Source organism: Lactuca serriola, chromosome 3 (genome assembly GCF_051521515.1).
Source record: "Lactuca serriola cultivar US96UC23 chromosome 3, Lser_US96UC23_V15, whole genome shotgun sequence".
NCBI lineage: Eukaryota > Viridiplantae > Streptophyta > Magnoliopsida > Asterales > Asteraceae > Lactuca > Lactuca serriola.
The window spans coordinates 218017044-218034389 of NC_136410.1; the positions used below are offsets into that span (position 1 = coordinate 218017044).

The 17346-nt window shown below is 32.4% G+C and overlaps 1 long non-coding RNA gene across 1 annotated transcript; it reads right to left on the minus strand.

Moving 5' to 3' along the window:
* Window positions 1-668: 668 nt before the first annotated feature.
* Window positions 669-1864, minus strand: LOC145094798 (uncharacterized). The gene is made up of 2 exons (XR_013703568.1): window positions 1435-1864; window positions 669-1055 (listed from the first exon to the last, which is right to left on the minus strand). It is a non-coding gene; the product is annotated as an uncharacterized LOC145094798 (long non-coding RNA).
* Between the last annotated feature and the right edge of the window lie 15482 nt (window positions 1865-17346).

Consider the following 17346-nt stretch of genomic DNA (forward strand, 5'->3'; position numbering starts at 1 on the left):
ATATCATATCTCTAAAGATGAAAACTGAAAATAAGTTTAGTGGAAATCACAATTCAATTTATGGGCTGAGAAATCAAATGAAACATGACATCAAATGTGTAGGTTTAAAAGTACTCACAAGAGAGAAATTCATGTATTTTTTTTTCTTTTGCTATATCGTATCAAGAAAGATGAAGCGCATGTTACCCTTCTCATTTTCAATATTTAATTGAAAAAAAAAATAATGAAAAATGATAGAAGTAGCTATAACTAAAAGGGTGTCAAAGTGTATTACAACTAAGGGGTATTTTCATTATTTACTTACAAGTTTCCATTTTAAGATATCAACTATTTTAAATTCTATCTAATAATAGCATTGTACTTAATTATCTACTTGTTTAGAACACTGTTATACTTGAAAAAAAGTGAAAAAAAAATGAAAAAATGATTTATTGTTTTTGTTGAGTAAAATATGTTTCATTCACAACTTCTCAAAATATTTGAGATACATTGCTATTACTTGCTTATTGCAGAAATAGATGGTGTATGTGGCTGTGCGTATGTCAAAAAAATAATAATAACATAATTGACAATTAAAGCTTCTACCATAAAGATGAGTTCTTGTTTCAAATTTACTTTACCCCTTTAAAGTACAGTAAGATCCTATATGCATGCACAAGAATACAAAATTACACAAAAATCATAAAATTAACATATAAAAATAATTGTCATAGAACCTATAATTGTAAGAAAAGGTACAAATCTAAATGTAAAATCACGTCCAACTCACTTCAAAATCATTTGCTTAATCACAATCGAGTTCACTTCAAAACCTAACCTGATGGTCTCATGAATCTACTCACATCCTGCAATACTTTTAGAACTTTATGGAGAAATCCCTACTAACAACAAAACATATTTAAAATCATTTGAAAACTCAATATAAGATTATGAAACCAGTTTAGAACATTAGAACCCTTCTTCTATGACATATTCTCCAATTAGGCATATACTTAGCCCTTCTTCTGTGACATAATCCCTTGTACGCACATTCCGCTTTCCATTTGAATTCCCCACTGAGTATTTAGGAAATTCATAAACAGCTAAAATTTAATAATAGTAAAAACCGAGAAAAAAACTTATATTTTTAGTTGTTTCTCAGCTATAGAACCTAAATTGGGAGAAGAACATTGAAGAGGGTGATAGTTAGGGAAAAGACACGAGAAGAAAAATAATGGAGGATATGCAATTTAAGAATTAAAGGAAGACGAACATGAAACTACAAGCACATCAAGTCCTTTCGGACCTCTGGTCAATGACGACAAATTAGGTTACACGCATACACACACCAGAATACACACAAAATAAACAAACACAAGAACAAAATTGAAAAAATTGGAACAAATCTGCCGATACAAATCAAAACACGAAAAGGAAAAAAATCGAAGAACTAACCACCAATCTTAGCAGCAATCGTCATCGGTATAGGGTTAAAAAAGTTTAATTGTAGCAGAATCTTAACAGTAATCCTCATCAAATAACTATGGAGGTGGAGTTGGAATTGCATAAATAGATACACTGAATTTTAATTTCTTGCTAGTTATCATCCAAAAATCTCTATGATTGTGGATTGCTAGTTATGGTCCTATGCCCAAATACACCCAGTTGAACAACAGTCGAAAAACCTTGTTAGGGAGAAAAAGAAGCACATATTATAGATTTTACAAAAACCCTAATCCTATGACGAAGCAAACACTCACTAAAATCGGGATGAACAGGGAAACTGAACAGGAAGATAACACAAAGAAATTTGAGAATAAGAGTTTTTCGCCATGTCACACCCCCAAACCAAGGATGGCGGAAACGTCCCAGGGTGGAGGACTTCATGTAGAGTATCACAACAACGAGTATAATAGTGCTCAAAGTAAATACAACCATCATAAATATAATTGAAAACGTTACACCAAAGTATATGTTTACATGATTCGAATCAATTACATTATGATACAAAATGAACTGTTTGACGAATTTTCGTCCCATCCTCAAAACGTTGTTGATTTCCTGTTTCACTGAATTCCTGAGAATACAAGTAGTTTTGAAAAGTGTCAACACAAAGGTTGGTGAGTTCATAAGCTTTTGACAGTAAGAGTTTGAAAATCGATCTTTGTAAAGAGATGTATGTTACCAAGAAAAATCCAATATTTTCCTTATAAAAGTTATGTGGTCCTAAATACCAAGACCGAGAATGAACAAGTAATTTCCATAGTTAATGATATAAACGTGGTTTTAAATCGGCATAAAACTCTTTCTGATTTGAGAAAAACTCTCGTAATGAATGGTGTGTAGTCTTAAATACTAAGACTGAAAATATACAACGATATTTGTAATTGATATAAAAAGTGATTTTAAATAAACATAAAACCCTTTTTAATATGAAGACGTACAAGTATTTTTCCATACTTAAAGTAATTTCAGTGAGCTAATTAGACATAACTCGCTAATTTAAAGCTAGAACCCGTAAATCTTATGATTGTTAATACCATATGTGAGCTATCATAACCATACTTGACTTAGACGGCCTCGTAATTGCGACGTTCTTCAGGCGTCGCGAAACTGAAATGACACTTGTCACCACAGACCTGCCGGTCTAGCTGTTGCAAGCAGCTCTGGTGTGGGTTTGTCAAACATAATATAGATCTATACACAACTATCACGTTCTCCCAATAAGAGACTCTGGTTACAATTTACAGGACTTTTTGAATTGGTTACTTTGGAAGTAACCCGAAGCGAATGACTCACAAATTTATTCATTAACAGATTTACGTGATCTAAACTGAAAACCTTTGGTAAATAAGTTTGAGAAGTAAATGATACATAAACTATACCTATTATAGTTTATCCAAAACGTTTGTAATGTATATGAAACTCTTTTATGAAACGCATTTGTGCTATGAATCCATAAACTATGCTCATTATAGTTTAATATACGTGTTCTAAATGAATGAATATCCTTATTATAAATGACAAAATTTCAGTTTATGATGATAAAATTAACAAAGAAACACATTCAATACTTAGAATTTATTATTATACACTTTGCTCAACATAATACAAAGTGTTATGAAAGTTATATGATGTTAACTAAATTAAACCTTCCTACACTGTTTTAGAAAAGCCATAGAAAAATCATACGAAGTCGAAAACTAAATCCGTAACTTCTGAGAGTTCCCAAAATGTGTCTAGTTTATTCATAATTTTTATCATGATTTTTAATGACCTCCAACTCGGGTGAAAAAGTCCATAATCGCAGACTGGTCCGGATTGGTGTTTGAAATGATAGGCAGTTTTGTAAAAATCACCATAAATTATAGAAAAATCGTATGGAGATGTGCAAGTAGTCATTTTAAAGATAAGAACTTGAACTACTTACACCTAAAACAGTTTTGAAAACAAAAATGTTTAAGTTGTCCAAAACAGTCCGTGAATGGAGTTGAACGTTTCTGATGAAGGCTGTTAGAAAAGTTTAGTTATGTTCTTGGTGTTTTAACTTGTATTCCCCCCCCCCCCCCCTAAAAACTTGAGAAACATGAAAATGTATGGGTATGAACTCACCTTGAGTGATTTCAGTAGGTAAGTGTTGAAGAAGAGAAGTGTTCAACCCAAGAACACTTGAAGAATCACTTGAAGATTTGAAGATCTAACAAGAATGTGATGATGTTTGTGTAAGCAATCTATGATTTTGAGTAGGAGGGTGTGTAACAATCATAAGAAAGATGATGATACTTACTAATTGTAGGAGAAAAGTTTTGGAGTATGCCTTGAAATTCTCGAATTGGAGAGAGAAAGATGAGAGAGTTTGGAGTGTGGTTCTTAGTGAAAAATAAGAGAATGAATGAAGTGTGAGGAGAGAGGGTGGATGTTTCAGCCCTAAGAACGTGGGAATGTCTGAAAATAATGAGAAAAGACTTATAAAGTGACTAGGGATGGGCTGGTGGTGAATAGTGACATGGAGTGGGTGTGGGAGTGGTTGCTTGTGTCATAAAATAAGGTAAAGTCAACACTCTACCTTTGTACTTCACCCACTCTTTTGGATAAGGTTTTATCCTTAAAAACATGATTAATTAATAATTAAGGGTCCTTATATGTTAAAATAAAGTTTTGGGTGAAAACCCCATGTTAAAAAAATTAAAAACGGGCCTAAAATGCGAAATTAGTCGAAAACCGGGAAGAAAGGCATTCCCAGCGAGACCTCTCGGTCCTAGGCCGAGGTTCGGTCCTTGCTGGTGCCGAGCCGGAAGCGAAGTGCAAACCAGAAGAAGAGGCGAGGGCGAGGGCTTGGTCAAGGGCTCAGAAGCGAGGGTTCGGTAGGTCATCAGAAGCGAAGGCTCGGTAGGTCATCAGAAGAGGAAATGGTCAGACCCGAAATGTGCCGAACGTTCGGGTTCGGGTGAGGCATGCGAGGTTCGGGCCTGAGAGGACCTTTCGGGTTCGGTTCAGCAGCCTTCAGCTCAGAAGGGTTCAGTTCCTAAGAGGGCTTTCGGGTCCTAAGAGGACTTTCGGGTCCTAAGAGGGGTTTCGAGTCCTAAGAGGGGTTTCGGCTCCTTAAGTCCGTTTTTCACGTAGACTTCAGTTTTTGGGCTGTTTTCGCCAAATTCGAGGGTCGGGATGCCCTGAGTGATTATAGAAAGTTGAGAGAGATTTTGAGAGAGATTTGAGAGAGATTCCACATACTTAGAGAGATTTGGGAGAGATTTGACATACTTGGAGAGATTTCACATACAAAGAGATATTTGAGAGAGATTTCACATTCGTAGAGAGATTTGGGAGAGATTTGACATTCTTAGAGAGATTTGGGAGATATTTGACATTCTTGGAGAGATTTCTCATACAAAGAGAGATCTGGGAGAGATTTCAGATAAGAAGAGATGGAGTGAAAACGATTGAGAGCGGTTTTGTGTGTGACGAATATGAGTGTCTGGCTTCGCAGTGCAAGGTCCGTAAACCCTGTTAAGCCTTGTTTAAGGATCTTGCATACTCCCGATGAGTATGTAGCATTGTTTTATCGGTTTGGCTCTCCACGTACCGCCGTTTTAGGTTAAGGAGATCTAGATGTATGCACTTTTCGATTTATGATCTCTCATTAGAATAGAGAGTTGTTTAGAAATTACATAACGTAAACTCTAGTACCTACAGGCAAATTGAGTTGACCAGTTTGACTTGTTGACTTTAGTTGACTTTGACTTGACCGAAAATTGACGGTTGTCACACGCCACAAATCAAAATTGTAACTTCAAGTAAATGCGACCAAAAATCAAGGTTATATGAATCGGAAATCTACCCAACGATTTTAAATTTAGAAATGAATATGATCCCTGATTTCTTGCCATGAAATTCAAATCTATTTGCTGAGTTATTGGGATATCATATCAAAAACTGAAATGCTGATATTTAGGACTGATGGTCGAATGATGCATTAAGTTTCTGGGCGGGAAAAGTAGGGAGTAAATATTTGGTGGAATGACATGTGGCAAGACATATGACTCAAAAAATGACACGTGTCTTTTTAAAGACTCATTTATTAAGAATAGATTAATTCTTCGTTTCTTAGGGAACAGTTGTGTATTTTTTATTGGTCCAATTTTTCTTTTATTAATTTAATCTCTCTCTTTTTGTGCCAGAGTTTTTAAACATTTTCGTTTTCCCTAGTTTATGAAACTTTATGAAGCTTTACCCTTGTCCTTGGTTTGAGAGCTGTACACGTGGGGACGTCGGGACATCCACCGTATAGGTGTTTCGATTTCAATACTCCACTGTTTATATTATCCCACCGCTATTCCCTAATTCTTCCTATTCAGATGAACCGACAAAACCCTCACCCATTTACTGTCGGCGTCATCATATTCTCTAACATCTACCATCTTCACCTATTGCAATCACATATCATGCACCATCAGCTTCTCGATTTTCTCATCGACGTTGAAAACACTCAAATTGATGGTTTACCGGGTGTATGCATCTTCACTTTTTTGATTAGGGATTTCGGCCCTGAAATTTATGTCGTGTGCTCTCCACCTTCTCCACCATCATATATGCAACCGGAAAGAGAAGCAGTATCTTCATGCGCACATCGGACCCGATGAACCTCTTCCACCTGCATCGTTGCCCCATGTTCTACGTTCAAGTCGGCCCAAGTAATCGTTTGTCTTTCTCCCATAAGTTGCAAGTCTATTGAAAACAGATTGAACACATTTCATGGCTTCGATTTTTATTTGGAAAGTTGATTAAAATTATATAATATAGGCTTGCACCGTATCTGTGATCAGTCACATCATTGTGATAATATAACATGATGAAACAAAAAAATTCACTCAAGTTAGGGATTTAATGGTTCTCAAATTTGAAGATACATGCTAAAATTACGAATAATTTATGATATGTGGAAGCAATTATTCAAATTACGTACCGAAAGCTCTAAAGTTTTTGTGGTATTTACAGCCACTGTTTGAGTTAGAGTTTAAAGCAACCTTTCTTGTAGGCAATTCGTCGAAGAGATTGTGAGCAAAGACTTACAAACTAAAGTTTGGACAGAATAATTCAGCTAGAGGACACTAGCACTACCATTATTTGAGCTTTCACTTCTTTTGCAATCAATGGAGAGTGCACTGGACGAAACCTGTTGCAAATTCCTGAAATATATAGGTGAAAGGATTTGTCAAAGATGTATACTAGAGCATTGTTTGAACATCTATATACCAAGTTTGAAACTTGTGTTGCCGTCACTTTTACACAATAATGAATTGTTTTTTATACTTAAAACATGGATTCATTTACACAAGATTACTGGAAACTAGTGAAGTTGGTAGTCACTTTATTTCACAACATTTTTGTTGTTCACACTGATAGTTTTGATTTTACTTTTGATTTTTTACACAATAACGAATTATTTTTTAGTTGTTTTGCCATTAATTTGTCTTGTGGGGATGATTTGCATGATTTGTAATTAACCCCCATTGGAAAGGAATGTGCTAATTTGTGGCATAGAGTTTCCAGTATTGCCAATGTGTTGTGTATCCAGGTGAGTTGTGTTATGTTTCTGTTTAACAACATATTTTAATTAGTTATTGCTCAGTAATTTTTGCAATTTCACTTCTGCATAGTTGAGTTTTACTTATTTAGTTTTCTCTTAGATCATTTTACTGTAGAAATATTGAAGTAGTTTTTTTTAAATTTGGTTCTACTTTTTAAATTGATTTCTATAGCATTTTACTCTCGAAAAATAAAGAAATTGGTGTTCCTCAATTATCTATTCGTTATTTTTGCAAGTCGAATTTTGTATGTTCAAGTTTGACTTTAGTTTGTTTCGTACACCAATTAACTCTTAAAACTCTTAAAAATCCATGTGTTTTTATTAGCTATTCATGATTTGTGCAGGTTAGAATTTTAAAATATTTATCATATTTTTCCATTGTCTTCCATAAATAGGTATGTACTTGCATATGTTTTTGTCACTTTTGAATTCTGATTGATTCCGTCTACTTCCAACTGATTTATATTTTATACAAACAAATAAAAAAGTTTCATTATATGAATTTTGTTTTGTTTTGTTTATAGTTTCTCCAAACCAAGAAAATACTCCAAGAAGAACCTTTTGAAGGTATATAGACGTTTATACTTTTCTATTTTGCAAAGATATATATATTTATAATTTTATATACATAAAAGTTTAGCATTTTTAGACGGGTACGATGCTCCTTAATTTACAAAAAGGGATCGGCAACCATTGATCTGTTGTACCAGAACATGGCCCTTTTGCTTTTGCAAAAGTGGTAAGAATTCATACACTTAAAATTTAGAAAGTTGACGAGAAACAAACATATAGGATGGTTTATAAACTTGTACATGAGGTAAGTATTGGCTTTTTTTTAAATGTTTATGGTTTTATTTTACATCTAATATATTTTTGTATTGTACAAACTGATAGTAAAGACCTGTTGAGTTTATCTTCTTTCGACTACATTTGAACTTAAGGAGATTCAGTCACCTCTACTAGATCATCATTTTCTGGGGATTCAATCAGGTTACAAAATAAACTGAATAAAGAATCATGAATTTGAATTTTGCATATGCGCATACAACTTTACTCACTGTTTAAATATCACATGTTTATTTTTTTAGGCTGTTGATGTTTTTTGTGCATAAGCAAGATTAAGAGCGACACCACAAACCCCGAATACCCAATTGGGTGGAAACTCATATTCAAGGTCCTAACTGAAATTAGTAGTCTTGTGATACAGGTACCAGACATGGTACCCGTTTTTAGTAATACGACCGAACCGGAAGGACCGAAAACATTGGCATTTATAGTTTATTAATTTATATCATATTATCATAGACTTTTATTATGTTTAATTTTATGATTTCAAAAAAAGAACAATATCAATTATAATAATATTATAACATACAACTAAAAATTTATATTGTATTTACCTGTAACATTTTGTTATGATAATATGTTTTCTTTGTGTTCGTGTGTGTGTGTGTATATATATATATATATATATATATATATATATATATATATATATATATATATATATATATATATATATATATATAGTTGAGATCGGTTGAGAACTCAAAGTTTCCCGATAACCTGAGAACTAAAAGTGGAGTGTTGGATCAAAAGTAATTTGTTAAGGACATGATCGTCATCTTTAATTTTGCCGTGTTATTTAATATACTAATATAAATGTCTAAAAATTAACAAAATAACTCAAATTTTGGATTTTTTTTAAACAATTTTCGATTTTTTTTAAAAAAATGGAGATTTTTTAATATTTTTCAAAAAACATGAACTTTTCAAAAAAAAAAAAAAAATTAAAAAACTGCATCTTATTTTTCAAAAAAAAAAAACTGCATTTTTTTTTGAAAAAACTGTATATTTTTTTTCAAAATAACTACATTTTTTTTCAAAATAACTGCATTTGTTTTCCAGAAAAACTGCATTTTTTTTAAATGCGATTTTTATAAAAAAGTGCAATTTTTTTTCAAAATTATATTTTTTTAACAAAAAATCAACGTTTTTAGGTGCATATATGCATATTTTTTTCAAATGCATATATGCATATTTCTTATACTATAATATTCGTAAGTAAATTATAAAAAATGAGATTTTTATTAATCAATCTATAAACATAATACAAGTATTTTATTCGATACAAAATAAAATATAAAAAAACTACAGAGATTCACAGTGTTATCGTTTTTTCATAGCAAGATTTCCATATTTTCATCAATTTATCATTTTCACCTCTTTAATATTTTTCAAAAATTCTTCAAAATCTACAGGAAAATTAAAAAAAAATAATTAATGAAAGAACACGCACATGTATATATCATGTAAGATTCACATGTGATTATATAATGTGGTATTCACATGTGATTGTTTCTTTTAAGATTTAAATGTGAAATTCACAAGAAAATTTAAAAAAAATAATTAACAAAGAACACTTACACAAAATGCATGTGTCCATATAGACGTAATTCATATGTGATTCACTTGTGATTTACATGTGAATCACATGTAATTCACTTGTGATTTACATGTGAATCACATGTAATTGATATGTGATTCACTTGTGATTTACACGTGAATTACATGTGATTAATATGTGAATCACATGTGATTTACATGTGAATCACATATAATTCATATGTGATTAACTTGTGAATCACATGTAATTCATAGATAATTCACTTTTAATTTACATGTGAATCACAAATTAATCATATGTGAATTACATGTGAATCACATGTAATTCTAATGGGTTTCGAGCAATACATCAATCATATGGTGTACATGCAAACCCTAATAGATTTTGGATCTAGTTTGTCTAATGAACATGCAATTGAATATCCAAAGCTATAAACCCTAGATCTAGCATACAATTAATCATATTAACATAAACTAGGTTTTAGATCAAACATTTGATTGTTATATAGCAATAACAATCAATCCTTAGCTTCAGAAAGCTTAGTGCCTCAAGTGTTGCACCTCTAATGGAGTCACAAACACCACTAAGCAACTTGGATGAAGAGAGAAGAGAGAGGGGGAACCAAAAATGGCTGGAAACCCTAATCTAAGTGTTAGCCACATTTTTTGGTCTCAAGGGTTGTTTAAATAGGTAGGCAATTAGGGTTATCTAACAAGGAAACCCTAATTTGACTGCTCAAGCTTTAAGCAGCCCATGGAACCCTTCTGGAACATGCCTTAGACGATTTCTAATGGGCTTCCCCATAGAATTCGTCCAACCTATTATTCCAAGGTGATCCATAGCCCAATTGCAATTATCTTATAATTACAATTCCAGTCCCCTAAGTTTAATTAATCTCTTTTAGCTACAAAATTAATTCTTGACAATATGATTTCTCCTTTAATATATTATTCTCATAATATATTAATAAATCATAATTAAACCTTTCTCTCCTTAAATCATCCTACATATTGCTATGGTGAAGGCAACCCAAAAGGACCATGCTCATAATCGGGTCAAGTACATACCAAAATAGTTATGGACTTAGACACTAATCCAACAGTCTCCCACTTGGATAAGTCTAATAACTATTTTGTATAACTTCAGAACCTGATCAGCAATCGTAGCTTTCAAAAGCCGTTGTCAACTCTGATCTTATCACATACGTGTGTCCTTTAGATAAGGGATCATATATTCCTCCATTCTCAAGATATCGTATAGACATAAGACATGAATTTTAATCATTCTCTCTATACTGTTTTCCCGACTTCCGATTTATGACGACTGACAACAGACTACAATTGAACACATCAACTTAGTCTCGGTTTGGCCAAGCGCTTAGGTGTCATCACTAAATCATCGAGGGGTCCACAGATATCACTCTTATCCCACTTTGGGCAAAAGGAATGGATAAACTTCGACCCATATGCTTGCTTGCATTCATTGATCGAATCACACACGACAATAAGTTTTATAACACCAAGTTACTTGTGCGTTTACTTTTTATCAATGTGCAACCAACTAACAAATAACAACTCACACGTCTCGGTTTCAAGAATATACGATATTATCGTCTCATTAATCACCTGTGATAAATCCATGAAGTGATCCAAGTGAGCGTGGATTTAATCCAGTACTCCAATCTTATCAAAACACTCATGAACCCTGCAACAAACTTGTGCTATGTCTAAACTCTTCAGATAATCTACAAACTCTTCATGATAGTCTTCCTTCATACTTACTTCCAACGTATGACTGACTGTGGAGGTTCGAATAACCCAATTTTTCTCGAAGTCAAAACATGCAAACTGAAACACAACAATAATACTTAATCCTATATGGCCCCAAACTTGTGGAAGTAAATAAAACACTTTTGTTTAAACACCATATTGATTACTCATTATTCATCTAACCTAATAAATGAAAATGATTTCTGCCACATGTCATTTTCTTATGCATTTGTCACATGTAATTTTCTTAGATATTATACATTTCTTATTTTCCAAATGACATTTTCTGTTTTTTCACTTTTCTTAAATTAATAATTTTGGAATTGAACACATAGTTTATATATGTAAGGTATTTAATTATATTAAACTCTCAAATATAATTGCTATACAAACCCCAATTTCCTTCATTTTTTAATTCCCTGATAATATGCATATGTTAGTCAATTTCACAACTAAGCTTTATTAACAATTCCAAAAAATTATAAAAATACGTATTTTTTTATTATACCAGAAATATTGAAATATGTATCACGATTCTATGGAATCATTTCCTTCAATATTATATAATAATGGAATTGTTAATAGAGCTTAGTTGTGAAATTGGCTAACATATGAATATTATCAGGGAATTAAAAAGGAAGGAAATTAAGGTTTGTATAGCAATTATTTTGAAAGTTTAATATTATCAAATACATTACATATATAAATTATGTATTCAATTCCAAAATTTTTAATTTAAGAAAAGTGAAAAAAAATCAGAAAATGACATTTGGAAAATAAGAACCATAATATCTAAGAAAATTACATGTGATAAATGCATGAAAAACATGACATTTGGCAGAAATCATTTTCATTTATTATGTTAGATTTTTTTAAAAACCCGTATAATACACGGGCTTCACACCTAGTTGTTTATTGTTTTAGAAAATCAACTTATTACTCAAATTACAACAATAGTTGTCCCATGCACAAATCATGCACACTATGTTTTTTATGGTCCTTACTTTGTGAAATAGATCAATTGAAAACCTTTTCCAATGATGCTCATTTCACAATTCCCAATCCTTATCATTAGTGTTAGAACATAAAGTTCTTGCCACTACTATATATGCTAGATTCTAACATTTTATGCAACGATCCTTTCGCAAAGTCATAGCACAAAAGTCACCAAGACTTGGCCAATGAAATTACAAAGTACTCTATCGGAAATTGTTACAAGACAATTTCATAGACGTGAAGTCTCACATTCAAAGTACATTCTTTTGAACATCCTTCTTACATAAAATTTTCTAATCTAGACATAGATTCTCAATATCCAACTCCCAATATGGAAACATTTCCATATTTGTCATATGAAAACTCATTCTTAATAGAATCTTATCTATTCATAATAATGTCGATATGGTCCATCCAATACCATACTTCCAACTACTCACAAGCGATCAATCTTCAGCGAACTTTGGATCGTCCTTTGATAGTTGTCTAATTATTTTAGTCAAAACCGATTCTAGTCCTTTTTCCCTTTTAATGCCCTAGACATTTGGAAAATTTTCGAATGGTCAAATATTATAGCAATTGCAATCGATCTTATACCAGAAGCGTATGGGACACAATGCATAAAGATATGATACTTTATCAATCTTATGCCATAATATTTTATGTGTCACGTTCTCACAATTCGAACTATGAAGAGGGATGTCGTAATTATAATCGAAATTTAAGAACACACTATGTATCCTTTGACTAAATTTATTAAAATTTCTCAATCTAAGCTTTAGATTTTGAAACGAAGTATAATATTCTCTCCCTTAATTATAGCAAAACAACTTTTCAACCCATGCAACCTTGCAAATTGAATCTTTGTTTTTCTATAATTAATATTGCTAACTTGCAATACTTTCCATAATAATCATACAAGCATAACACTTATGCTCTCACTATCATGATGATTATTATCATATAAGCATAACACTTATGCTCCCACTAGCTTTGAAATGTATTCAGAAAACAGGTGAACTTCCAGAAAACAATGCCTATTAAATTCTGAAGTTCATATTTCTAATACCAGATGCTTCGATGAGCCTTTATCTAAGCTTCTTAAACTTATACACCTTTGTCTTAGATAGCTCATATGTGTGTCTAAACGATTTAGAACTTATATCAACAAGTCCCAAATGTTAGACTAATTGCCAAATCTCACAATTCGATCTATGGAAAGGGATGTCGTAACCATAATCGAATTTGAGAATACAATTTTCACAATTTCTATCTTCTTAAAATCTCTCTTAGTGAAAGCATTTCCTCACAGTCATTTTCATGAAGGAGGGAATCTTATGACATTTAGATTTTATGGTGCGTGAGTTCCTATCCATGTGAATTTGCCAAAACCAAAGTTTGTGACAAATCAATTCTCATATGGACTGACCTTTCTTAATCTTGATTTATTGCCTTATGGTAACACGAGTGCCCACCATGTCTTCCAAGTAGTTTAGCAACTTATCCTTACATATCAATGTACTTTCCATCGATCAAGGTGCTTTGTCTTTATGCATTCAAATGAGAACTCATAGAACGCACATACATAATTAACTCAATTGGAATGGCACAGAAACAAAATAATGTCAACACGATAGGTTGTAAACCTTAAGTTGTGGGCCAGTGATGATCGATACGGTTTATTCTTGATTTGTTCTTGAAACTTTTTTCAAGATCATTAAAACTCCCACTGACCTCTTGACACATATGATTCTCATGTGAGGAAACTTTCCTAGCCAAAACAAATATTCAAGAGTAAGTGCGAATCCTATCAAGACTAACACTTCACACAATTGGTCCTAGTTGGTCTTTGTCTTTTCCAAGACATCACAACTTACCAATTTTCAAATGTGCAGGAATAAGAAGACCTTTTCCAATTCCACATTTGTTGTGTGTTATAAACCTACTAAAGACTTTTCACTCAATTCGCAATCTTGGAGTATGACTCTAAGATTCAATATTAGAACGAAGTATGATTGACTTCTTGATTTAACCATTTCCATAATTCTCGATTCCTCTTCTTAGACATACAAATGTACTAAGACACTTAGAGGACCAATTGAGATATGGTTCTTAATCACTAAGACTTTATCATAAAACACAATAAAAGGTACTCTCCCTTCTTCATAGAATAGAGAAACTTTTTTCTTTCTGCCTACTTTATCCTTCTTTATTTGTTCTGCTATTCATTGTAACTCATTCAATCAACTTAGAGTTACACTTAATCTTATAAGTATAATCATATTTACTAAACTTTAGTAAATCATGACGAGTATCTTTATCACTCTTGTGGTGGACTTGATTGATGCACAACATTGCGAACTCGATCTCCTAGTCCTTCACTTGACTCTTTGTCTTCCAATTATAAAGTTTCTCATTCATCACACAACCAAGTTGTATGATTCCAAGTTTTTGTCCAATTGAAACTTGGGCGATGAGAAACTCTCCCTATTTGGCAAATTCTCGACATTTCCACAAATAACATAATTAAGAATAAAATCCATTATTTCTAATAATAGAAACCTTCAAACATCAATTTTTCATACATGCCATTGCAAGGATAAATAAATAAGATAAAATCAAATTTTATTTTATTGCAGAAAAATTTGTCCTTATAATGCAATTCAATTGAAAAATTTTGTTATTACATATTTCTTAGCAATCTATTCTAACTCCAAGTAGTAGCTCAAGAATCTAATCTTCAATCAATGCGATCGAAATCCATTTCTTCACGATTAGATTCAGCTCACTTCTTCCCTTAAGTTTCCTCTCTTTTCTTCGATCCTACAAAACATCAAAATGTAATCTTATTATCTCATGTATTAAGAATCTAGAATAGGAACTTAAAAGAGTTAGATAATGGATTTTACCTGAAGTGGAGCCATAAGTCTTGACTCTCCCATCTCTTAGATCTCTCAGGTAAATTGGGCAGCTTCGTCTCCAATGCCCCTTCTCTTGGAAATAAAAGGAAATGGACTCTTTTGGAATGACACTAGGAACTATCTCAGAGTTTACCTTTTCTGGATCTCCAATGTCATCATTTTCAATGTCCATTGAAGTTTGGGAGTTTGATTCACCAGACAAATTTTCTTGACCAACACGCCAAATCATTGCTGATTCAGCAGTTATAAGCAAATAGGTGAGATCAAGGAGGGTCATGTTGTGATCCATCATATAGTATTCTCTAACGAACTCACTATATGATTCAGGAAGTGACTGAAGAACCCAGTCAACAACCAACTCCTTGGGGATGACAACACCCAATATACCCAACTTGTCAATGTGTGACTTCATCTCTAAGACGTGTGCACACACAGACTTTCCATCTTCGTGCTTAATTGCCAATAGGGCTTGAGTGAGCTTGAACTTTTCAAGCCTTCGAACTTGTGGGTTAGGGAGAACAATTAGAGGAGGTGGAGGAAGTGAAGCATGATCTCTGGTTCCCCGATCATATCGTGGAGTATCATCTTCATTTGGAAAACTTGTTCCATGGGATTTGGGAAGACCATTATTAGATTCAACATCTACAAAATGGGAGAAAATTCAAGTTAAGTTGATTAGAATCCTTAAAGTAACACCCAAATGAAACATCAATGCTAGGATCCAACACAATACTCTACAACCTAGAAGAGGGATGCCGTAATCTAGTCACAGAATATTTGAAGGTAGGTAAATGACGATTTACCAATTTCCACCATGAAAAACGAAAAATGAAATTTAAGTTTTAAATGAATTGAAACTCATAGATCTTTTGAGATTTATTGAACTTTTCAATGACATGTTTAATCTCGATTATGCCCTTCAAGTTTGCGACTGGGATGTCGATGATCACAAACAAGGTGTGAATAACCATATGAATCACGTGATGCACCCAATGTTACTATCACCTAATTAATGTGTCGGTTAGCCACACACGCTCCATTGATCTATGATAAACATCGAGCCACCCTTCGCCACCAATACCAACCCCAAATTAGTGTACCGGTTAACCACACACGCTCCACTAACGATTGACAAGGGTACGAAGTGTAATTCCATGGATTAGCATACAATTTCACATTTTGCCTAAAGTAACTATGATTTGGGAATTTGTAAAAACATGTAGTTACTTTGTACTTCATTATACTTATAAGTTATAATGGAAGATTTCTGTCCTATCCTACCCATTCGGCTAACGACTCTCCACTAGTCAAGAGTGCGGTGGGTAAGAGTGGATACTCGTTCAATCGCCATTTTATAGGCAATTTCCTTAAACACCCCTTATAGACCAACTTCGTGAATGAGTCCTACTAACGGTAAGATTGACTCTTTACTCATATATATATATATATATATATATATATTAGACTTTTAATGCTACATATATATATATATATATATATATATATATATATATATATAGTATAGGGTGTATTTTACACCTTTAAAATACTAGGAGGTTTAATTTAATAAATTATACTTTTAATTTAATTAAATGTAAACCAAAACTTTATGGAATTATTAACTCTCTTTTAATTATACACTTTAATTAATTAATAAAACCATAAGGGTCTAATTTGAACCTTTCAAAATACTAGGGTTTTAGAATTTAAAATTTTCAAATTAAGACTTTTAATTAAATTTTAAAATCCAAACCTTGAGGGCAAGTTCTGAAACTTTTCAAAACATTAGGGTTTAACTTATTTAAATTTCAAAAACAAAACTTTTAAGTTCAAATTTAAACTATAAAACCTAAAGGGAGTAATTTTAAATTTTTTCAAGCTTTGTCAAGAACATTCTAGATCAAAAATTCAAATAAGGCAATTAACAATTAATTGGTGGTTACCTAATTTTGACCTAGTCCAATTTCTTACAAGATAATTCATCAAATAATTCAAATAATTAAATTTAATCATATAAGGAAGTAATTATTCAATTAATATGAAGATATCTTTTATTTTGGCAAGGATAATCACCCAATATCATAAAAATCCGATTTTTATCAATCAAAAACTTTTTGGTAATTATCCCACAACAAAAAGGCAAGAAAATCGCGAAATATAGCTGTCAGACTCGCTGACTCGTCGAGT